Genomic DNA, 24,356 nt, shown 5'->3' with positions numbered 1-24,356 from the left:
CGAGCGCTGTAGACCTACGTCACTTTGGCCAGGAGCGGCTGCCTGCCACAGTAAATCTGCGGTAGGCGATTGGTAACTGGTTATAAGGGGGCATGATGGGGGGGTCCTATGCCTACATACTTTTGCTAATAGGTGTCCCCCCATTCCCATCTCAAAAAGTTGGGAGGTATGGGTAAGTATAGACACGTTTGTTATTTTTATAAAACAAAACAAAAAAAAAAAAAAACAGGGTTTGCAACCCCTTTAACACTTTTCTGTAAAGGTAACCCTAGCCTTTAAGGATTAATTAAGTGCAATATATATTTTTCGTGGCTTTAATATGAAATAATAATCTGAGCTGCCAGCTGGTCTCAGCCCCCATGTCTCCCTAGGTCAGTGTCTTTTCCCTCCTCCTCTCAAACCCCCAGTGAGTGAACTCCCGGCTAGGCTAGCTCAGTCAGCAGCCAGCGCAGACTCTCTGTGAACACTTCTCCTCATTCCGTCTGCTTCCAGTCCATTCTTTGCACGTTTGCTGCCCGCTGAACTTCCCACTCTAGGCTTGGAGCAACAAAGGAAAACGAAATCTAAAGTAGAACTTCCTTCACTCGGAATACCTCCGCACCTCCAAGTTCCTCTCCCCACTCAAATCCATCCCCTACATAACTGGTCACTCTTTCGCGGCCCGTAAACTTTATGGTGCTGTTGCTATGACACCGTTAGGCTCCGTAAGAGAATTCCTGACGTCAGACAACTTCCGGTTGGTGAAGTTTCCCCCGATCAACTTTTGAGAAGTGAAGAATGTCAACCTTTTGATGAGTCAACAATGTGATATTGTAATCAGGTAATAGTTTACAGGATTGTATCGAAGATGTGAGTCCGGCTATAAATGTGGAAAGGGGAACGCAGAGTGATTTGGGGTTCCTCCCATGGTACCTCTATTTGTTGTCATTACGAGGGTTTGGGAAGGAGAAATCCATGGATGGCAGTCGTTCATTTGGTGTAGGAGTACACTGATTTGTTTATAGAATAGAAATGTTCTTGTGGTGATATTTTTATTGGGTCCCTTTTTTTAAAATGTGAAATGTGAAGAATACTTGGTGTAAATAACTCTTCAGTTTGTTTGCATGGCTTCTGTAGGTATATAGATAAGGACAGTGATGAAACAGAAGCAAACTGTATTTCTACTTTAGCAGTGTTCAGTGTTTGTGCTTTACTTTACAAGCCAGCTTAGACATGTCACAACAGTAGGCTCTGTATGTGACAAATTGATTAAGGGGTTGAATTTTAGGCAGCCTGGATGTTGCTATAGTACACAGATGCATTGTATAGGTGTTAGGATTTGTTCAGTGCCGGTTCACACTTCCGCTTTTGCGGAGATCGCATGTAATTCGGAGCGCACTGCTCCTAATTACATGCGATTTGATGTGCGAATGCACTTTGTATGGCTGAATTCGCACTGTATCCGCACCAAACACGCACATGAGGCTTTTTTTGAGCCGCAGTAGAATCAGATCGCACAGTGGTTCACACTTGTGCAATCGGATTCTGTGCGTAATTGCAGATCGCACTGCAATATGCGATCGCAATTGGGGGTGCCGTTAACTTTTAATTGACACCCCCTGCGTATCGCATATGGCAGTGTGAACTGCCAGGGGTGCGGATGCGATGCGGAACGCACTGCATATTCGCAGCATTCCCGCATCGCAGAAGTGTGAACCGGCACTCACATGCAAGGTCGGGGAGGAGGGGTGCAGTAAAACCAGGCAGCTGAGCTACGGTTTTACAGCCCCCCAACTGCCCACATGGTACACTAAAGATACAGCTACTTGTGGCTGTGCACAAACCAAGGCAAAACTTAAACAGCATGTTGCCTTTGGCTGGCAGTGCCACTGCCAAATGCAACAAATGTAGTTCTGTTTGGCTGTGCCAGAACTGCACCGAAAACCACTTGCAGTGCATACAATTGCTAATTGCTAACTGTTGGTTGAACCATATGGACTTGTGTCTTTTTTCAACCCGACTAACTATGTAATTATGTAATTGCAGTGTGGTAGTAGGTAATTATATATTTAAATCAGGCAGTGAGGAGGCAACATATCACCTCCTTACCACCTGTCAAGCACCTCTGAAAAGCAATCAGAGTATGGATCTCTTTTTAGAGGTGTGGCACTTGGGAATGAGCCCTTAAAGTGATTCTTATGGCAGAAGGTTTTTTTTATCTTAACGCATTCTTTGCACTTAAATAAAAAACCTTCAGTGTGCAGCAGCCACCCTAATACTTACCTGAGTCCCATCTCGATCCAGTGATGTGCGTGAGTGCCTCCACCATCGCTGATTGGCTGAGACACAGCATCAGAGCCATTGGCTCCTGCTGCTGTCAATCAAAGTGAGTTAACCAATGAGGAGAGAGAGGGAGTGGGGCCGAACCAAGGCTCCGAGTCTGAATCTAAACCCAGAGCTTCAGCTCGGGTGCCCTCATACCTTGCTGTGGGAGCACTCAACAAGAGAGAGGGGCCAGGAGTGCCCGGAGAGGGACCCGAGAAGAGGATAATCTGGGCTGCTCTGTGCAAAACCACTGCACAGAACAGGTAAGTATAATGTTTGTTATTTTTAAAGAAAAAAAAAAAAAAAAAACAAGACTTTAGTATCACTTTAATTCATGTCAAGCGACATTCCTCATGCCCTGTGATGTTTTTTTTTCATTAATTTGTTACAGTGTTAAAATTGGAAATAATCACTTCTGGGGCCTTGCAGTCGCAACATAAATGCACAGGGGTGGTTGACAGGCGAATGGGAGGCAGTAAATCACCCCTTCCTCACTGTTTGTTTTAACCTTGAAAATAGCACACCACCTGCATTATTACATGCAGTTGCAGCCATGATCCTGGTATAATTTTTTAGAGCTGGCGATGGACTTTCCTGTGGGTGTGATCCAAGTGGCTCTACAGCTGCCTGATCACTTCTACAGGGCATTGAAGACACCAAACAGACCCCATATCTCTCCGTAAAGAGCACGTGTCACTGCCCATACTATTACAAGAAATGTTGTTCAACCCTTGTGATAGCAATAAAGTTAATCCAAAAACAAATTCACAGAGAGAAATGTTAGAATTGGCATGGGTTTGAAGTGTTTGAAGTGACTGTAAAGTCTCGTTAAAAAAAAAAAAATAATAACAAACATGTTATACTTACCTGCTCACCACCAGCAGTACCCGCCAGCAGTACCAGCCTTGGAGGACAGCCAGTTAGCAGCCACCAGCCATACCCACCTGAGGGACAGCAGCACGATACCTGCTGGAACCCAATTCAACCCACTTAACAAAATAGAAGGGGACCCATCTCCTTCTGTCTTGACAGATCAGATTGGAGGGCCCATAGAGCAGAGCGGGCTGAGTCTGTGTCTGCTCTGCATATGCTGACACGGTCCTGTCATCTGATCTGCCTGCTCCGCTCATTGTGGCCCGTGACCGGTTACCAAGTCGCTAAAATGGCCCTCGCTCCCCAAAAGGTATATACACACGCACACAAACTTTTTTTTTTTTTTGAGGTGGGGGGCTGGTAATCTTGAGTGAGTTCCCACACTTTTTTTTCACAGGACTTTATCCCTGCAAAATCTATAGAATAGCATTTTATATGTCTAGCAATATTTGTGCAAACATTTGTGAATCAAACCTATAGATCCCTAGAGAAAATGTGTATATATCGGGCAAAGACAGCGTTTATAGTAACCACCACCCTAGATATTTTGCAAAAGCTTATTCACAAAAAATAGTGCTAATCATAAAACTATATAGAATATGTCTACATATTCTCTTTGTGTGCTCTTGTACACTTATTCCTAGCCACACGTGCTCCAACTGTGCACAAACCACTTCAGCACACACCGCACTCACCAGTTCATATTGACCCCTTGTATACAACAATAAAGTCAAAATGTGCCTCTTTAGGCCAGATGTTTCACAAGCTGGATCATGCTGTACTCAGTATTTTCTGTAAACACCATAAACGGGATCTTCTATCACACCAGGAAATATTCCACTGTTTCTTTAAATCCTTCCGGACCACCATACAATATCCAGAATATCAATCAAAGAAAGAAGAAAGGGATGCCTCTTATAGCGTAATATGTTTTTTTTACCCTATGCGGTGAAAAAGAGATATGCACTTTGTAATGTGAATGTGGATAGACAGCCTTTGAGAAATTAAAACCAGGAACACCACTGTTCCCTCCAGCATGTTCCAATAAAGTGGAAGGGATGTAACTGGAAGTCCAACCCTACGCGTTTTGTCATTGATGTGCGACGTCCTCAGGAGCAGGAAACCCTGGCTTCACCTCCGCCATGTATACAAATTTATATACCATATTAAGTGGCAGGAGAAGAAGCCATTGATTCTAAGGCCTTCTTCATGGAAAGGGAGGAGGCACGTATGGCACAAGGAATGATAAAGACCTCTGTTAACAATAAAAGAAAGGTGATTAGAAGAAGCCCCTATTATTTCTTTATTATTTTGCTTATTTATTAGTTTTTATTAATATGTCCCAATAATTTCTTTAAAAATAACTCTAGAGCATATGGGGAAGTTCCACTATCCCATGAAAGGGAGTTTCAGCACCCACTGCCGTACTACGTCTAACTACATACAATGGAAAAATAATTATTTGATCCCCTGCAGATTTTGTAAGTTTGCCCACTTACAAAGAAATGAAGGGTCTATAATTTTTTTTATCATAGGTGTATTTTAAATGATAGAGACAAAATATCAACCAAAAATCCAGAAAAAACGCATGATACAAATTAGAGCTGCACGATTCTGGATAAAATGAGAATCACAATTTTGCTTAGAATAAAGATCACGATTATCTCATGATTCTTGGCGTAACATCATCTTTCTCATTATACAAAAAAATGGGCTAATTTTATGGTTTTAGGTTTTTTTTTAAGTTCATCAAAGTGTATTTTTACCCAAAAAATTGTGTTTGCAAGACCGCTACGCAAGTATAGTGGGAAATAAAATATTGCAATGATCGCCATTTTATTCTCTAAGGTCTCTGCTAAAAAATATATATAATGTTTGGGGGTTCTAAGTAATTTTCTAACAAAAAATGCTGATTTTAAGCAACAAGTGCCGGAAAAAGGCTTAGTCTTTAACCAATTCTGGACAGGAAAGGTTTTACCCCCCTTAATGACCAGGCCATTTTTTGCAATTTGGCACTGAGTGACTTTAACTGGTAATTGTGCATTCATGCAATGCTGTACCTAAACAAAATTTATGTCCTTTTTTTTTTTACCAAAAATAGAGCCTTCTTTTGGTGGTATTTGATCACCTCTGCGGTTTTTATTTTTTTGCGATATCAATAAAAAAATACGGAAAATTTAGAGAGAAAATGAAATTTTCTACTTTTTTCTTAATGAACTCAATTTTTGTCATACATTTAGGCCAAAATGTATTTAGCTTGATGTCTTTGATAAAAAAATCTCAATAAGTGTATATTTATTGGTTTTTCGCAAACTTTCGTATACTTTCTGACTGCCTATCTCATTTCCTTAAGTGCTAAAATGGCAGGGCAGTACAAACCTCCCCAAATTACTCCTTTTTGGAAAGTGTTCCCCCCAAGGATTTTCCTACAAGGCATTGAATATTAAAATTTTTTGTCACAGGTGTTTGAAAAATGACAAAAACAAAATAAAATTACACAAAGTTGTCATTGAAATTATATATTGGTCATGCATGCCATGGGTATATGTGGAATTACAGCTCAAAATATATTCTGCTGCTTCTCCTGAGTACAGGGATACCCCATGTGTGAGACTTTTTGGAAGTCTAGCCGCGCACAGGATTCCAAAATCCAATCACTGCCTTCAGGCTTTCTAAGGCCGTAAATTGTTGATTTCACTCCTCACTACCTATCACAGTTTCAGAGGCCATGAAATGGCAACACAGCACAAAACGCACCAAAAGACCCTTTTTCAGAAGGTAGACACCCTAAGATATTTGCTAAGAGGCATTTTGAGTATTTTGCAGATCTCGCTTTTTGGCACAAAGTTTTGAAAAAAAAAAAAAAAAGAAAGTTTCCTTTTTCTTTCTTCATTTTCCAAAACAAATTAGAGCTGCAAAATACTCACCATGCTTCTTAGCAAATACATTGGATGTCCGTTGAAAGATAGAGGTTGTGGATCTTATATTGGAAGTTAGTTAGTAGTTTTCTGCCACCATCCCAACAATTTATGTGTAGTTTGTGGTGCCTCAAGTCAGGTGGGGGGATTTTATGGGCAGGAGTAAGGATATAGAAAAATAATAATATATAATATAATATATTTATTGAATTATAGAGGGGGGGGAGAGAAAAGCACAAATTATATACAACATTGGAGTGTGAATGGGTAGAGGCCCATTGAGTGCTAGTGAAGAAAAGGTAGAGTGTGTTTACACGTGAAAATTATGTGACTTCATGTTTTTGAAAACAGGACAATCCTGCACTGTTGATCCCTATAGGATAGGGAATGGTTCAGAGCGGGTGTCCGATCGGTAATCCGACGCGTTTCGGCCAGGATTCGGCCTTTATCAAGGTTGTATCACCGATTCTATAATTATTGAGATATAATGTGTAAGTAGCTCAGTAGCACTACATATATATATATACAAAAGAATTTTTCTTAATAAGCATTTTACATACACTTTTGTATCCGATTTCTTGTGAGTGTGTCTTCCCGAGATTTTCTTCAGGTGCTGCAGGAACTATATGCTGTGTGGGATAGACGGATAATTTGAGTATATGGGCTGGAGAAAATAACCAAATGGAGAGTAGTGATTTTAGTAAATGGTTTTATTTACTTGGGATCTGAGAATTCAAATCAAAGTCCAGAGAAGGGTCCAGGATATATCTAGCAGTGGGACCAATCTGAAAAGATATCAATTTGTTGTAGGTTTTTTGGTTTTGTGCCAGTCCGCATGTGTGGTGCTTTAACATAAGAATTGGTGACTTCCAACAAGGAAAAAGAAACGGCTGCAAAAGCCGTTGGTTCTGAGGAGGAGATAGGTTCAAGGAGAATCTTCTCCTCCAAAGAAAAACTTACAGTTTTGTAGGGTAGTAAGGGTTAAAGACGTCCGTCCGCAGCATAAAAGTCTCCAGGATGCTTCCTCTCCCTCGGTTGGAGAGAGACTGGAGTTCCTGGAGCGTTCCCCGGCCTTAAATAGGCTGTCACGCATGCGCATAGGCGCTGTGTGAAGCCTTGTGACAGCAACCGTGCACGGTCAGTGGCGCGCCTGCGTGTATGACGCGGCGCATCCCTTGACGCCCTCCGGTCGTGACACTTGGGCCGCCGACACGGAGGAAGAAACCGAATGATCCTGTGGGGATCTGGGAGGATACCAAGGCATCGACCCTCGGTTCTATAAGCCCCGATCTCAAGGATTCGGGGCTTTCCGTGCCGGGAGCTCCTGAAGTTTCGGGAAGGGCACCAAGAAAGAGGATTTGACATGATGATTATATTAATACAGAAAAGTACATGAAAAACAAAAACAAAAAGGGCAAAAAATGGTGGTGATACACATAGTGGTCACCTAAGTCTCACTAAAAGCGATAATTAGCAGCAGTAAATTATATAGAAGCAAGGGGCACAAAGTGTGCCGGGGTAGGGCCAGAGAGGGATACGTGGAGGGGAGAGGATCATTGTGTCAGGCATTCCAGGCATTCCAGAAAAAGGAGGGGGGTCAAAAAATCAAAATAATAATAAAATTAAAAATAAAAAATAAATAATTTTGGTAAAAACGGTTTGATTAGTACCCTGATCTCCTTAATCTAATCGGAGTCATATGTGTGTGGGGAAAAATCAAAGTTAGGGTGATGTTGGAAATTAATCAGTTTTCCCTGATGAAAAGCCCTCCAGGAAAGGGCGGAAGCTTTGAGCTTCATTGAGTCCTGGTGGGACTGTCGCTTTAAGTCTGGTTATCCAGCGCATTTCTAACTGCAGGAGGATCTTATTCCAATCACCTCCTCGTAATGGAATATGGATCCTATCGAGGGCCATAAAATTGACCTTTGGCATTTTGTAATTGTGGTGGTTTTTAACGTGTCTGCCAAGTGGAACGTAAAAATTGCCAAGATGCATAGTTTGTAAATGTTGGTTAACACGTTTCCCAAATTCTTGTCGGGTTTTCCCGATGTAGAAAGCCCCGCACTCGCAGGTCATGATGTAGACCACACCTCTGGTCTTGCAGTTGCAAAAATGATTCGGTCTGAAAACATCTCCATTCGGTAGGGTGGTATCTATCGTTTGGCGGATTACATAGCATTGGGCGCAACTCCCACATGGGAAGGTCCCCTTTGTTTTACATGGGTCTTTTCTGGACCCTTCTTTGTGTTCACTGTGAACCAGTTTTTGTTGTAGCGATCCTGCCTTCCTAAAGGTGATGGGGGGGTGTTTTGGTATCAGTTTAGAGATGTTTGGTTCCTCGGTGAGAATGGACCAATGTTTTGTGAGAATGTTTTTTATTAGTTTGTGTTCGTTAGTAAATCGGATAATGATCCGAGTGGTGGGTTCTTGAGTCGTGGGTTCTTTGTTTTTAAAGAGAAGTGTTTCTCTGTTAGTCAGATTGGCACGGTTAAAGGCCTTTCTGAGTGAGGTCTTGGTATAACCTCTCTGAAGCAGTCTAGTTGTTAAAGCATTAGCTTCTAGTTGAAACTTGGTTTGATCTGAACAGTTTCTTTTTAATCGTAGGTACTGGCTGTAAGGTATCGATTTGATAAGTGGTTGTGGGTGGAAGCTGGAAGCGTGTAAAATGGAGTTTCCTGCTGTATCCTTTCTGAATAGGGTCGTGGATATTTTGCCAGTTGGTTCTTTATATATGAGAGTATCCAAGAAGGAAATCTGGTACTTGTTGTATGTCATCGTAAAGAACATATTATGTTCATTGGTATTCATTTTAAGAAGTAAATCGGGTATCATGTTTTCTGGTCCGTTCCATACAATCAGTATGTCGTCAATATACCTTTGCCAAAGAAGGATTTTCTCCGAGTAGATGTTGTTCTCTTCTTTTGATAAAAAGTCCTGTTCCCATGATCCTAAAAAGATGTTTGCATAGGAGGGGGCGCAGCTAGTCCCCATTGCTACTCCACAAATTTGGAGGTAGTAATTACCTCCAAATGTGAAGACATTATGGTTCAAGATGAATTCTAGCATTTCGACAATAAAATTGTTGAATTTTAGGTCATGTTCGCTGTGGCTGCGTAAAATATTTTGAACTATATTTAGGCCTTTGGTGTGTGGGATATTATTATATAAAGACTCGACATCAACGGTAATCAGGTATGAGTCTTCAGGTATTGTAGTGTCATTCAGGATTCTCAGAAGATGGAGAGTGTCTTGGGTATATGAGGGTAATTCTTGAACGTGTGGACGTAGATGTCTGTCTATTACCTTACTTATGGATTCTGTGATGCTGCCGTTGCCGGAGATAATGGGTCGTCCGGGGGGTTTTTGTGGGTTTTTGTGGATTTTTGGTAGTGCATATAGTGTCGGGGTTTTAGGATGTGTGGTCCTGATAAATTCCCACAATGTTTGGGTAATGATGCCTTGGTTGAATGCCTTATCTACTTTAGAGTAGAAGATTTCGTCATAGGTTTTCGTCATTATAGGGAGAATTTGTTTATAACATTGTTTGTTGGCAAGTATGTTAAGGCACATAGTTTTATAATTTTCATTATCCATAATTACTACATTACCACCCTTGTCTGAGGGTTTTATAGTGATGTTGGCATTGTCTTTTAATTCTTGTAGGGCTTGCCTTTGTTTGTTGGTGAGGTTGGAGGTCTGTCTTTTCTTTTTCAACTGTTCAATCTCTTTGGTGGTTTGTCTCACAAATAATGCGATAGCGGGATTAGTGTTGAGGGGTGGAAACTTGCTTGATTTCTTTTTGAAGGATGGTGTATTGGATGTTTCTGTTTCTTCTTCATTGTCACTATCATGCATTAGGTCAGATTCGGTTAGGTCGTCCCATTCATCAAGATCGCTTTCTTGAAGAAGCAAATTGAGGTCTCGAATGGCTCTAAATTCGGCCGCGGTTAATTTAGTTGTTTTCTGTGTAGGTTGTGGTTGTTTTTGGTAGAAGCTTTTAAATAATAAGTTCCTCGCAAAAAGATGAATATCCTTGATGGTTTCAAAGGTATCGGTACTGGTGGTTGGGCAAAAAGAGAGCCCTAAGGATAGGACCTCCTTTTGTTCATCTGAGAGTGTATATGATGACAGATTGAATTATCGTTTTTCCCTGGCTTCCTCCAGTTTTTTCTCTGATTGGTTCAGTTTCTTTGGAGGTTTTGTGTTTGGTTTCCCTAAAAAAACCTGTTGTTTTTGTTGTTGTTGTTGTTGTTCCACTTGGGATCTGGTAAAGATAGGATGAGATCTCACGGGTTGATTCGTGTCTGTTGACTGAGTTGCTGGCTCATCTTGTATGTTGATGGTATCTTGGGGGTCTGTAGTTCTCTGATTCTCATTATCCGTTCTATATGGCTGTTCTGTTTGTTTGTATTGTTCTCTTCTCCTTCCTTTGTTTTGTTCAGAACCAGAGGCATATGAGGATGAGTCAGATGAATAGTATGGTTGTCCTGTTCTGTTTTGAGGTTTACCGTATTGTGTTCTTCGATTTTGTCGTTGGTTGGCCCATTTGTAGGCCCTTCCTTGTGCAAAGGCATTTTTATCCCGCCAATACTTTCTTTCTTTTTTCCTTAATATTTCTTTGCCAAACTCTTCCAAGTGGGATTTGAGTTTGTTTTCTTGTTCGCTGTAGAGTTGTTCTTTCTTGAGGGGGGCCAGTTGTTCATATAGTTTCTTAATATCGTTGTCCAGTGTTTTAATTTGTCTTAAATATTCTTCTTGTAGAAGAATCATCAGGTTACGAGAACATTCATTGAGTTGGTCTTCCCATTCTTTTTTCATTTGAACTGTTATGTTGTCCATGGTGGGAAAAATTTGGATCCTTAGGCCGACGGGATTGATTTTCTCACTTATGTAGCGTTCAAAAGTTTTTATATGCCAATGTAAGGCTGATTTTCTCTCCAGATGTTTTTGGAGAGATCTGAATAATGCTAGAATGTCTGAAGCAGTTTGCTCCTTGTTTTGAAACTTGTCTGGATGCCGGACATGAGACTCTCCCACTCGTCTCCAATCAGGTCCCCCACATTCCTTGCTTCTTCTTCAGTCATCCTTGATTTGTAAGGGAAGGATGAATTAAACCGGGTGTAGGGGGGCCCTTCTTAAATTGTGGTGGAAACCACAATGAGGGTCGTCCTGTCCGGGAAGAAGTGGGTTATGATGCTCTGCTGGTCAGCAATCAAAAAATAGTATTTGGGGCTGTTTTAAGATAGTATTCCAAAGATCCGTGAGGGCGTGGATGTGTTATCCATCCGGGGTATTCGTTGAAAGATAGAGGTTGTGGATCTTATATTGGAAGTTAGTTAGTAGTTTTCTGCCACCATCCCAACAATTTATGTGTAGTTTGTGGTGCCTCAAGTCAGGTGGGGGGATTTTATGGGCAGGAGTAAGGATATAGAAAAATAATAATATATAATATAATATATTTATTGAATTATAGAGGGGGGGGAGAGAAAAGCACAAATTATATACAACATTGGAGTGTGAATGGGTAGAGGCCCATTGAGTGCTAGTGAAGAAAAGGTAGAGTGTGTTTACACGTGAAAATTATGTGACTTCATGTTTTTGAAAACAGGACAATCCTGCACTGTTGATCCCTATAGGATAGGGAATGGTTCAGAGCGGGTGTCCGATCGGTAATCCGACGCGTTTCGGCCAGGATTCGGCCTTTATCAAGGTTGTATCACCGATTCTATAATTATTGAGATATAATGTGTAAGTAGCTCAGTAGCACTACATATATATATATACAAAAGAATTTTTCTTAATAAGCATTTTACATACACTTTTGTATCCGATTTCTTGTGAGTGTGTCTTCCCGAGATTTTCTTCAGGTGCTGCAGGAACTATATGCTGTGTGGGATAGACGGATAATTTGAGTATATGGGCTGGAGAAAATAACCAAATGGAGAGTAGTGATTTTAGTAAATGGTTTTATTTACTTGGGATCTGAGAATTCAAATCAAAGTCCAGAGAAGGGTCCAGGATATATCTAGCAGTGGGACCAATCTGAAAAGATATCAATTTGTTGTAGGTTTTTTGGTTTTGTGCCAGTCCGCATGTGTGGTGCTTTAACATAAGAATTGGTGACTTCCAACAAGGAAAAAGAAACGGCTGCAAAAGCCGTTGGTTCTGAGGAGGAGATAGGTTCAAGGAGAATCTTCTCCTCCAAAGAAAAACTTACAGTTTTGTAGGGTAGTAAGGGTTAAAGACGTCCGTCCGCAGCATAAAAGTCTCCAGGATGCTTCCTCTCCCTCGGTTGGAGAGAGACTGGAGTTCCTGGAGCGTTCCCCGGCCTTAAATAGGCTGTCACGCATGCGCATAGGCGCTGTGTGAAGCCTTGTGACAGCAACCGTGCACGGTCAGTGGCGCGCCTGCGTGTATGACGCGGCGCATCCCTTGACGCCCTCCGGTCGTGACACTTGGGCCGCCGACACGGAGGAAGAAACCGAATGATCCTGTGGGGATCTGGGAGGATACCAAGGCATCGACCCTCGGTTCTATAAGCCCCGATCTCAAGGATTCGGGGCTTTCCGTGCCGGGAGCTCCTGAAGTTTCGGGAAGGGCACCAAGAAAGAGGATTTGACATGATGATTATATTAATACAGAAAAGTACATGAAAAACAAAAACAAAAAGGGCAAAAAATGGTGGTGATACACATAGTGGTCACCTAAGTCTCACTAAAAGCGATAATTAGCAGCAGTAAATTATATAGAAGCAAGGGGCACAAAGTGTGCCGGGGTAGGGCCAGAGAGGGATACGTGGAGGGGAGAGGATCATTGTGTCAGGCATTCCAGGCATTCCAGAAAAAGGAGGGGGGTCAAAAAATCAAAATAATAATAAAATTAAAAATAAAAAATAATAATTTTGGTAAAAACGGTTTGATTAGTACCCTGATCTCCTTAATCTAATCGGAGTCATATGTGTGTGGGGAAAAATCAAAGTTAGGGTGATGTTGGAAATTAATCAGTTTTCCCTGATGAAAAGCCCTCCAGGAAAGGGCGGAAGCTTTGAGCTTCATTGAGTCCTGGTGGGACTGTCGCTTTAAGTCTGGTTATCCAGCGCATTTCTAACTGCAGGAGGATCTTATTCCAATCACCTCCTCGTAATGGAATATGGATCCTATCGAGGGCCATAAAATTGACCTTTGGCATTTTGTAATTGTGGTGGTTTTTAACGTGTCTGCCAAGTGGAACGTAAAAATTGCCAAGATGCATAGTTTGTAAATGTTGGTTAACACGTTTCCCAAATTCTTGTCGGGTTTTCCCGATGTAGAAAGCCCCGCACTCGCAGGTCATGATGTAGACCACACCTCTGGTCTTGCAGTTGCAAAAATGATTCGGTCTGAAAACATCTCCATTCGGTAGGGTGGTATCTATCGTTTGGCGGATTACATAGCATTGGGCGCAACTCCCACATGGGAAGGTCCCCTTTGTTTTACATGGGTCTTTTCTGGACCCTTCTTTGTGTTCACTGTGAACCAGTTTTTGTTGTAGCGATCCTGCCTTCCTAAAGGTGATGGGGGGGTGTTTTGGTATCAGTTTAGAGATGTTTGGTTCCTCGGTGAGAATGGACCAATGTTTTGTGAGAATGTTTTTTATTAGTTTGTGTTCGTTAGTAAATCGGATAATGATCCGAGTGGTGGGTTCTTGAGTCGTGGGTTCTTTGTTTTTAAAGAGAAGTGTTTCTCTGTTAGTCAGATTGGCACGGTTAAAGGCCTTTCTGAGTGAGGTCTTGGTATAACCTCTCTGAAGCAGTCTAGTTGTTAAAGCATTAGCTTCTAGTTGAAACTTGGTTTGATCTGAACAGTTTCTTTTTAATCGTAGGTACTGGCTGTAAGGTATCGATTTGATAAGTGGTTGTGGGTGGAAGCTGGAAGCGTGTAAAATGGAGTTTCCTGCTGTATCCTTTCTGAATAGGGTCGTGGATATTTTGCCAGTTGGTTCTTTATATATGAGAGTATCCAAGAAGGAAATCTGGTACTTGTTGTATGTCATCGTAAAGAACATATTATGTTCATTGGTATTCATTTTAAGAAGTAAATCGGGTATCATGTTTTCTGGTCCGTTCCATACAATCAGTATGTCGTCAATATACCTTTGCCAAAGAAGGATTTTCTCCGAGTAGATGTTGTTCTCTTCTTTTGATAAAAAGTCCTGTTCCCATGATCCTAAAAAGATGTTTGCATAGGAGGGGGCGCAGCTAGTCCCCATTGCTACTCCACAAATTTGGAGGTAGTAATTACCTCCAAATGTGAAGACATTATGGTTCAAGATGAATTCTAGCATTTCGACAATAAAATTGTTGAATTTTAGGTCATGTTCGCTGTGGCTGCGTAAAATATTTTGAACTATATTTAGGCCTTTGGTGTGTGGGATATTATTATATAAAGACTCGACATCAACGGTAATCAGGTATGAGTCTTCAGGTATTGTAGTGTCATTCAGGATTCTCAGAAGATGGAGAGTGTCTTGGGTATATGAGGGTAATTCTTGAACGTGTGGACGTAGATGTCTGTCTATTACCTTACTTATGGATTCTGTGATGCTGCCGTTGCCGGAGATAATGGGTCGTCCGGGGGGTTTTTGTGGGTTTTTGTGGATTTTTGGTAGTGCATATAGTGTCGGGGTTTTAGGATGTGTGGTCCTGATAAATTCCCACAATGTTTGGGTAATGATGCCTTGGTTGAATGCCTTATCTACTTTAGAGTAGAAGATTTCGTCATAGGTTTTCGTCATTATAGGGAGAATTTGTTTATAACATTGTTTGTTGGCAAGTATGTTAAGGCACATAGTTTTATAATTTTCATTATCCATAATTACTACATTACCACCCTTGTCTGAGGGTTTTATAGTGATGTTGGCATTGTCTTTTAATTCTTGTAGGGCTTGCCTTTGTTTGTTGGTGAGGTTGGAGGTCTGTCTTTTCTTTTTCAACTGTTCAATCTCTTTGGTGGTTTGTCTCACAAATAATGCGATAGCGGGATTAGTGTTGAGGGGTGGAAACTTGCTTGATTTCTTTTTGAAGGATGGTGTATTGGATGTTTCTGTTTCTTCTTCATTGTCACTATCATGCATTAGGTCAGATTCGGTTAGGTCGTCCCATTCATCAAGATCGCTTTCTTGAAGAAGCAAATTGAGGTCTCGAATGGCTCTAAATTCGGCCGCGGTTAATTTAGTTGTTTTCTGTGTAGGTTGTGGTTGTTTTTGGTAGAAGCTTTTAAATAATAAGTTCCTCGCAAAAAGATGAATATCCTTGATGGTTTCAAAGGTATCGGTACTGGTGGTTGGGCAAAAAGAGAGCCCTAAGGATAGGACCTCCTTTTGTTCATCTGAGAGTGTATATGATGACAGATTGAATTATCGTTTTTCCCTGGCTTCCTCCAGTTTTTTCTCTGATTGGTTCAGTTTCTTTGGAGGTTTTGTGTTTGGTTTCCCTAAAAAAACCTGTTGTTTTTGTTGTTGTTGTTGTTGTTCCACTTGGGATCTGGTAAAGATAGGATGAGATCTCACGGGTTGATTCGTGTCTGTTGACTGAGTTGCTGGCTCATCTTGTATGTTGATGGTATCTTGGGGGTCTGTAGTTCTCTGATTCTCATTATCCGTTCTATATGGCTGTTCTGTTTGTTTGTATTGTTCTCTTCTCCTTCCTTTGTTTTGTTCAGAACCAGAGGCATATGAGGATGAGTCAGATGAATAGTATGGTTGTCCTGTTCTGTTTTGAGGTTTACCGTATTGTGTTCTTCGATTTTGTCGTTGGTTGGCCCATTTGTAGGCCCTTCCTTGTGCAAAGGCATTTTTATCCCGCCAATACTTTCTTTCTTTTTTCCTTAATATTTCTTTGCCAAACTCTTCCAAGTGGGATTTGAGTTTGTTTTCTTGTTCGCTGTAGAGTTGTTCTTTCTTGAGGGGGGCCAGTTGTTCATATAGTTTCTTAATATCGTTGTCCAGTGTTTTAATTTGTCTTAAATATTCTTCTTGTAGAAGAATCATCAGGTTACGAGAACATTCATTGAGTTGGTCTTCCCATTCTTTTTTCATTTGAACTGTTATGTTGTCCATGGTGGGAAAAATTTGGATCCTTAGGCCGACGGGATTGATTTTCTCACTTATGTAGCGTTCAAAAGTTTTTATATGCCAATGTAAGGCTGATTTTCTCTCCAGATGTTTTTGGAGAGATCTGAATAATGCTAGAATGTCTGAAGCAGTTTGCTCCTTGTTTTTGAAACTTGTCTGGATGCCGGACATGAGACTCTCCCACTCGTCTCCAATCAGGTCCCCCACATTCCTTGCTTCTTCTTCAGTCATCCTTGATTTGTAAGGGAAGGATGAATTAAACCGGGTGTAGGGGGGCCCTTCTTAAATTGTGGTGGAAACCACAATGAGGGTCGTCCTGTCCGGGAAGAAGTGGGTTATGATGCTCTGCTGGTCAGCAATCAAAAAATAGTATTTGGGGCTGTTTTAAGATAGTATTCCAAAGATCCGTGAGGGCGTGGATGTGTTATCCATCCGGGGTATTCGTTGAAAGATAGAGGTTGTGGATCTTATATTGGAAGTTAGTTAGTAGTTTTCTGCCACCATCCCAACAATTTATGTGTAGTTTGTGGTGCCTCAAGTCAGGTGGGGGGATTTTATGGGCAGGAGTAAGGATATAGAAAAATAATAATATATAATATAATATATTTATTGAATTATAGAGGGGGGGGAGAGAAAAGCACAAATTATATACAACATTGGAGTGTGAATGGGTAGAGGCCCATTGAGTGCTAGTGAAGAAAAGGTAGAGTGTGTTTACACGTGAAAATTATGTGACTTCATGTTTTTGAAAACAGGACAATCCTGCACTGTTGATCCCTATAGGATAGGGAATGGTTCAGAGCGGGTGTCCGATCGGTAATCCGACGCGTTTCGGCCAGGATTCGGCCTTTATCAAGGTTGTATCACCGATTCTATAATTATTGAGATATAATGTGTAAGTAGCTCAGTAGCACTACATATATATATATACAAAAGAATTTTTCTTAATAAGCATTTTACATACACTTTTGTATCCGATTTCTTGTGAGTGTGTCTTCCCGAGATTTTCTTCAGGTGCTGCAGGAACTATATGCTGTGTGGGATAGACGGATAATTTGAGTATATGGGCTGGAGAAAATAACCAAATGGAGAGTAGTGATTTTAGTAAATGGTTTTATTTACTTGGGATCTGAGAATTCAAATCAAAGTCCAGAGAAGGGTCCAGGATATATCTAGCAGTGGGACCAATCTGAAAAGATATCAATTTGTTGTAGGTTTTTTGGTTTTGTGCCAGTCCGCATGTGTGGTGCTTTAACATAAGAATTGGTGACTTCCAACAAGGAAAAAGAAACGGCTGCAAAAGCCGTTGGTTCTGAGGAGGAGATAGGTTCAAGGAGAATCTTCTCCTCCAAAGAAAAACTTACAGTTTTGTAGGGTAGTAAGGGTTAAAGACGTCCGTCCGCAGCATAAAAGTCTCCAGGATGCTTCCTCTCCCTCGGTTGGAGAGAGACTGGAGTTCCTGGAGCGTTCCCCGGCCTTAAATAGGCTGTCACGCATGCGCATAGGCGCTGTGTGAAGCCTTGTGACAGCAACCGTGCACGGTCAGTGGCGCGCCTGCGTGTATGACGCGGCGCATCCCTTGACGCCCTCCGGTCGTGACACTTGGGCCGCCGACACGGAGGAAGAAACCGAATGATCCTGTGGGGATCTGGGAGGATACCAAGGCATCGACCCTCGGTTCTATAAGCCCCGATCTCAAGGATTCGGGGCTTTCCGTGCCGGGAGCTCCTGAAGTTTCGGGAAGGGCACCAAGAAAGAGGATTTGACATGATGATTATATTAATACAGAAAAGTACATGAAAAACAAAAACAAAAAGGGCAAAAAATGGTGGTGATACACATAGTGGTCACCTAAGTCTCACTAAAAGCGATAATTAGCAGCAGTAAATTATATAGAAGCAAGGGGCACAAAGTGTGCCGGGGTAGGGCCAGAGAGGGATACGTGGAGGGGAGAGGATCATTGTGTCAGGCATTCCAGGCATTCCAGAAAAAGGAGGGGGGTCAAAAAATCAAAATAATAATAAAATAAAAAATAAAAAATAATAATTTTGGTAAAAACGGTTTGATTAGTACCCTGATCTCCTTAATCTAATCGGAGTCATATGTGTGTGGGGAAAAATCAAAGTTAGGGTGATGTTGGAAATTAATCAGTTTTCCCTGATGAAAAGCCCTCCAGGAAAGGGCGGAAGCTTTGAGCTTCATTGAGTCCTGGTGGGACTGTCGCTTTAAGTCTGGTTATCCAGCGCATTTCTAACTGCAGGAGGATCTTATTCCAATCACCTCCTCGTAATGGAATATGGATCCTATCGAGGGCCATAAAATTGACCTTTGGCATTTTGTAATTGTGGTGGTTTTTAACGTGTCTGCCAAGTGGAACGTAAAAATTGCCAAGATGCATAGTTTGTAAATGTTGGTTAACACGTTTCCCAAATTCTTGTCGGGTTTTCCCGATGTAGAAAGCCCCGCACTCGCAGGTCATGATGTAGACCACACCTCTGGTCTTGCAGTTGCAAAAATGATTCGGTCTGAAAACATCTCCATTCGGTAGGGTGGTATCTATCGTTTGGCGGATTACATAGCATTGGGCGCAACTCCCACATGGGAAGGTCCCCTTTGTTTTACATGGGTCTTTTCTGGACCCTTCTTTGTGTTCACTGTGAACCAGTTTTTGTTGTAGCGATCCTGCCTTCCTAAAGGTGATGGGGGGGTGTTTTGGTATCAGTTTAGAGATGTTTGGTTCCTCGGTGAGAATGGACCAATGTTTTGTGAGAATGTTTTTTATTAGTTTGTGTTCGTTAGTAAATCGGATAATGATCCGAGTGGTGGGTTCTTGAGTCGTGGGTTCTTTGTTTTTAAAGAGAAGTGTTTCTCTGTTAGTCAGATTGGCACGGTTAAAGGCCTTTCTGAGTGAGGTCTTGGTATAACCTCTCTGAAGCAGTCTAGTTGTTAAAGCATTAGCTTCTAGTTGAAACTTGGTTTGATCTGAACAGTTTCTTTTTAATCGTAGGTACTGGCTGTAAGGTATCGATTTGATAAGTGGTTGTGGGTGGAAGCTGGAAGCGTGTAAAATGGAGTTTCCTGCTGTATCCTTTCTGAATAGGGTCGTGGATATTTTGCCAGTTGGTTCTTTATATATGAGAGTATCCAAGAAGGAAATCTGGTACTTGTTGTATGTCATCGTAAAGAACATATTATGTTCATTGGTATTCATTTTAAGAAGTAAATCGGGTATCATGTTTTCTGGTCCGTTCCATACAATCAGTATGTCGTCAATATACCTTTGCCAAAGAAGGATTTTCTCCGAGTAGATGTTGTTCTCTTCTTTTGATAAAAAGTCCTGTTCCCATGATCCTAAAAAGATGTTTGCATAGGAGGGGGCGCAGCTAGTCCCCATTGCTACTCCACAAATTTGGAGGTAGTAATTACCTCCAAATGTGAAGACATTATGGTTCAAGATGAATTCTAGCATTTCGACAATAAAATTGTTGAATTTTAGGTCATGTTCGCTGTGGCTGCGTAAAATATTTTGAACTATATTTAGGCCTTTGGTGTGTGGGATATTATTATATAAAGACTCGACATCAACGGTAATCAGGTATGAGTCTTCAGGTATTGTAGTGTCATTCAGGATTCTCAGAAGATGGAGAGTGTCTTGGGTATATGAGGGTAATTCTTGAACGTGTGGACGTAGATGTCTGTCTATTACCTTACTTATGGATTCTGTGATGCTGCCGTTGCCGGAGATAATGGGTCGTCCGGGGGGTTTTTGTGGGTTTTTGTGGATTTTTGGTAGTGCATATAGTGTCGGGGTTTTAGGATGTGTGGTCCTGATAAATTCCCACAATGTTTGGGTAATGATGCCTTGGTTGAATGCCTTATCTACTTTAGAGTAGAAGATTTCGTCATAGGTTTTCGTCATTATAGGGAGAATTTGTTTATAACATTGTTTGTTGGCAAGTATGTTAAGGCACATAGTTTTATAATTTTCATTATCCATAATTACTACATTACCACCCTTGTCTGAGGGTTTTATAGTGATGTTGGCATTGTCTTTTAATTCTTGTAGGGCTTGCCTTTGTTTGTTGGTGAGGTTGGAGGTCTGTCTTTTCTTTTTCAACTGTTCAATCTCTTTGGTGGTTTGTCTCACAAATAATGCGATAGCGGGATTAGTGTTGAGGGGTGGAAACTTGCTTGATTTCTTTTTGAAGGATGGTGTATTGGATGTTTCTGTTTCTTCTTCATTGTCACTATCATGCATTAGGTCAGATTCGGTTAGGTCGTCCCATTCATCAAGATCGCTTTCTTGAAGAAGCAAATTGAGGTCTCGAATGGCTCTAAATTCGGCCGCGGTTAATTTAGTTGTTTTCTGTGTAGGTTGTGGTTGTTTTTGGTAGAAGCTTTTAAATAATAAGTTCCTCGCAAAAAGATGAATATCCTTGATGGTTTCAAAGGTATCGGTACTGGTGGTTGGGCAAAAAGAGAGCCCTAAGGATAGGACCTCCTTTTGTTCATCTGAGAGTGTATATGATGACAGATTGATTATCGTTTTTCCCTGGCTTCCTCCAGTTTTTTCTCTGATTGGTTCAGTTTCTTTGGAGGTTTTGTGTTTGGTTTCCCTAAAAAAACCTGTTGTTTTTGTTGTTGTTGTTGTTGTTCCACTTGGGATCTGGTAAAGATAGGATGAGATCTCACGGGTTGATTCGTGTCTGTTGACTGAGTTGCTGGCTCATCTTGTATGTTGATGGTATCTTGGGGGTCTGTAGTTCTCTGATTCTCATTATCCGTTCTATATGGCTGTTCTGTTTGTTTGTATTGTTCTCTTCTCCTTCCTTTGTTTTGTTCAGAACCAGAGGCATATGAGGATGAGTCAGATGAATAGTATGGTTGTCCTGTTCTGTTTTGAGGTTTACCGTATTGTGTTCTTCGATTTTGTCGTTGGTTGGCCCATTTGTAGGCCCTTCCTTGTGCAAAGGCATTTTTATCCCGCCAATACTTTCTTTCTTTTTTCCTTAATATTTCTTTGCCAAACTCTTCCAAGTGGGATTTGAGTTTGTTTTCTTGTTCGCTGTAGAGTTGTTCTTTCTTGAGGGGGGCCAGTTGTTCATATAGTTTCTTAATATCGTTGTCCAGTGTTTTAATTTGTCTTAAATATTCTTCTTGTAGAAGAATCATCAGGTTACGAGAACATTCATTGAGTTGGTCTTCCCATTCTTTTTTCATTTGAACTGTTATGTTGTCCATGGTGGGAAAAATTTGGATCCTTAGGCCGACGGGATTGATTTTCTCACTTATGTAGCGTTCAAAAGTTTTTATATGCCAATGTAAGGCTGATTTTCTCTCCAGATGTTTTTGGAGAGATCTGAATAATGCTAGAATGTCTGAAGCAGTTTGCTCCTTGTTTTTGAAACTTGTCTGGATGCCGGACATGAGACTCTCCCACTCGTCTCCAATCAGGTCCCCCACATTCCTTGCTTCTTCTTCAGTCATCCTTGATTTGTAAGGGAAGGATGAATTAAACCGGGTGTAGGGGGGCCCTTCTTAAATTGTGGTGGAAACCACAATGAGGGTCGTCCTGTCCGGGAAGAAGTGGGTTATGATGCTCTGCTGGTCAGCAATCAAAAAATAGTATTTGGGGCTGTTTTAAGATAGTATTCCAAAGATCCGTGAGGGCGTGGATGTGTTATCCATCCGGGGTATTCGTTGAAAGATAGAGGTTGTGGATCTTATATTGGAAGTTAGTTAGTAGTTTTCTGCCACCATCCCAACAATTTATGTGTAGTTTGTGGTGCCTCAAGTCAGGTGGGGGGATTTTATGGGCAGGAGTAAGGATATAGAAAAATAATAATATATAATATAATATATTTATTGAATTATAGAGGGGGGGGGAGAGAAAAGCACAAATTATATACAACATTGGAGTGTGAATGGGTAGAGGCCCATTGAGTGCTAGTGAAGAAAAGGTAGAGTGTGTTTACACGTGAAAATTATGTGACTTCATGTTTTTGAAAACAGGACAATCCTGCACTGTTGATCCCTATAGGATAGGGAATGGTTCAGAGCGGGTGTCCGATCGGTAATCCGACGCGTTTCGGCCAGGATTCGGCCTTTATCAAGGTTGTATCACCGATTCTATAATTATTGAGATATAATGTGTAAGTAGCTCAGTAGCACTACATATATATATATACAAAAGAATTTTTCTTAATAAGCATTTTACATACACTTTTGTATCCGATTTCTTGTGAGTGTGTCTTCCCGAGATTTTCTTCAGGTGCTGCAGGAACTATATGCTGTGTGGGATAGACGGATAATTTGAGTATATGGGCTGGAGAAAATAACCAAATGGAGAGTAGTGATTTTAGTAAATGGTTTTATTTACTTGGGATCTGAGAATTCAAATCAAAGTCCAGAGAAGGGTCCAGGATATATCTAGCAGTGGGACCAATCTGAAAAGATATCAATTTGTTGTAGGTTTTTTGGTTTTGTGCCAGTCCGCATGTGTGGTGCTTTAACATAAGAATTGGTGACTTCCAACAAGGAAAAAGAAACGGCTGCAAAAGCCGTTGGTTCTGAGGAGGAGATAGGTTCAAGGAGAATCTTCTCCTCCAAAGAAAAACTTACAGTTTTGTAGGGTAGTAAGGGTTAAAGACGTCCGTCCGCAGCATAAAAGTCTCCAGGATGCTTCCTCTCCCTCGGTTGGAGAGAGACTGGAGTTCCTGGAGCGTTCCCCGGCCTTAAATAGGCTGTCACGCATGCGCATAGGCGCTGTGTGAAGCCTTGTGACAGCAACCGTGCACGGTCAGTGGCGCGCCTGCGTGTATGACGCGGCGCATCCCTTGACGCCCTCCGGTCGTGACACTTGGGCCGCCGACACGGAGGAAGAAACCGAATGATCCTGTGGGGATCTGGGAGGATACCAAGGCATCGACCCTCGGTTCTATAAGCCCCGATCTCAAGGATTCGGGGCTTTCCGTGCCGGGAGCTCCTGAAGTTTCGGGAAGGGCACCAAGAAAGAGGATTTGACATGATGATTATATTAATACAGAAAAGTACATGAAAAACAAAAACAAAAAGGGCAAAAAATGGTGGTGATACACATAGTGGTCACCTAAGTCTCACTAAAAGCGATAATTAGCAGCAGTAAATTATATAGAAGCAAGGGGCACAAAGTGTGCCGGGGTAGGGCCAGAGAGGGATACGTGGAGGGGAGAGGATCATTGTGTCAGGCATTCCAGGCATTCCAGAAAAAGGAGGGGGGTCAAAAAATCAAAATAATAATAAAATTAAAAATAAAAAATAATAATTTTGGTAAAAACGGTTTGATTAGTACCCTGATCTCCTTAATCTAATCGGAGTCATATGTGTGTGGGGAAAAATCAAAGTTAGGGTGATGTTGGAAATTAATCAGTTTTCCCTGATGAAAAGCCCTCCAGGAAAGGGCGGAAGCTTTGAGCTTCATTGAGTCCTGGTGGGACTGTCGCTTTAAGTCTGGTTATCCAGCGCATTTCTAACTGCAGGAGGATCTTATTCCAATCACCTCCTCGTAATGGAATATGGATCCTATCGAGGGCCATAAAATTGACCTTTGGCATTTTGTAATTGTGGTGGTTTTTAACGTGTCTGCCAAGTGGAACGTAAAAATTGCCAAGATGCATAGTTTGTAAATGTTGGTTAACACGTTTCCCAAATTCTTGTCGGGTTTTCCCGATGTAGAAAGCCCCGCACTCGCAGGTCATGATGTAGACCACACCTCTGGTCTTGCAGTTGCAAAAATGATTCGGTCTGAAAACATCTCCATTCGGTAGGGTGGTATCTATCGTTTGGCGGATTACATAGCATTGGGCGCAACTCCCACATGGGAAGGTCCCCTTTGTTTTACATGGGTCTTTTCTGGACCCTTCTTTGTGTTCACTGTGAACCAGTTTTTGTTGTAGCGATCCTGCCTTCCTAAAGGTGATGGGGGGGTGTTTTGGTATCAGTTTAGAGATGTTTGGTTCCTCGGTGAGAATGGACCAATGTTTTGTGAGAATGTTTTTTATTAGTTTGTGTTCGTTAGTAAATCGGATAATGATCCGAGTGGTGGGTTCTTGAGTCGTGGGTTCTTTGTTTTTAAAGAGAAGTGTTTCTCTGTTAGTCAGATTGGCACGGTTA

General features: G+C 41.4%; 1 protein-coding gene across 2 annotated transcripts in view; it reads left to right on the top strand.

Moving 5' to 3' along the window:
* The first annotated feature begins 707 nt into the window (after positions 1-707).
* PSKH1 (protein serine kinase H1) overlaps positions 708-24,356 on the top strand; it is a 207,753-nt gene continuing 184,104 nt past the window's right edge. Inside the window, exon 1 of one of the 2 annotated variants that reach the window (XM_082271072.1) lies at positions 708-820. The gene's annotated coding sequence lies outside the window, so the exon portion shown is untranslated. The remainder of the gene's footprint in view (positions 821-24,356) is intronic. The other variant, XM_082271071.1, reaches the window with a different exon arrangement.

This window comes from Pelophylax lessonae, assembly GCF_965119305.1.
Source record: "Pelophylax lessonae genome assembly, chromosome: 10".
NCBI classification, from domain to species: domain Eukaryota; kingdom Metazoa; phylum Chordata; class Amphibia; order Anura; family Ranidae; genus Pelophylax; species Pelophylax lessonae.
This window is presented reverse-complemented; position numbering and strand designations above follow the sequence as displayed.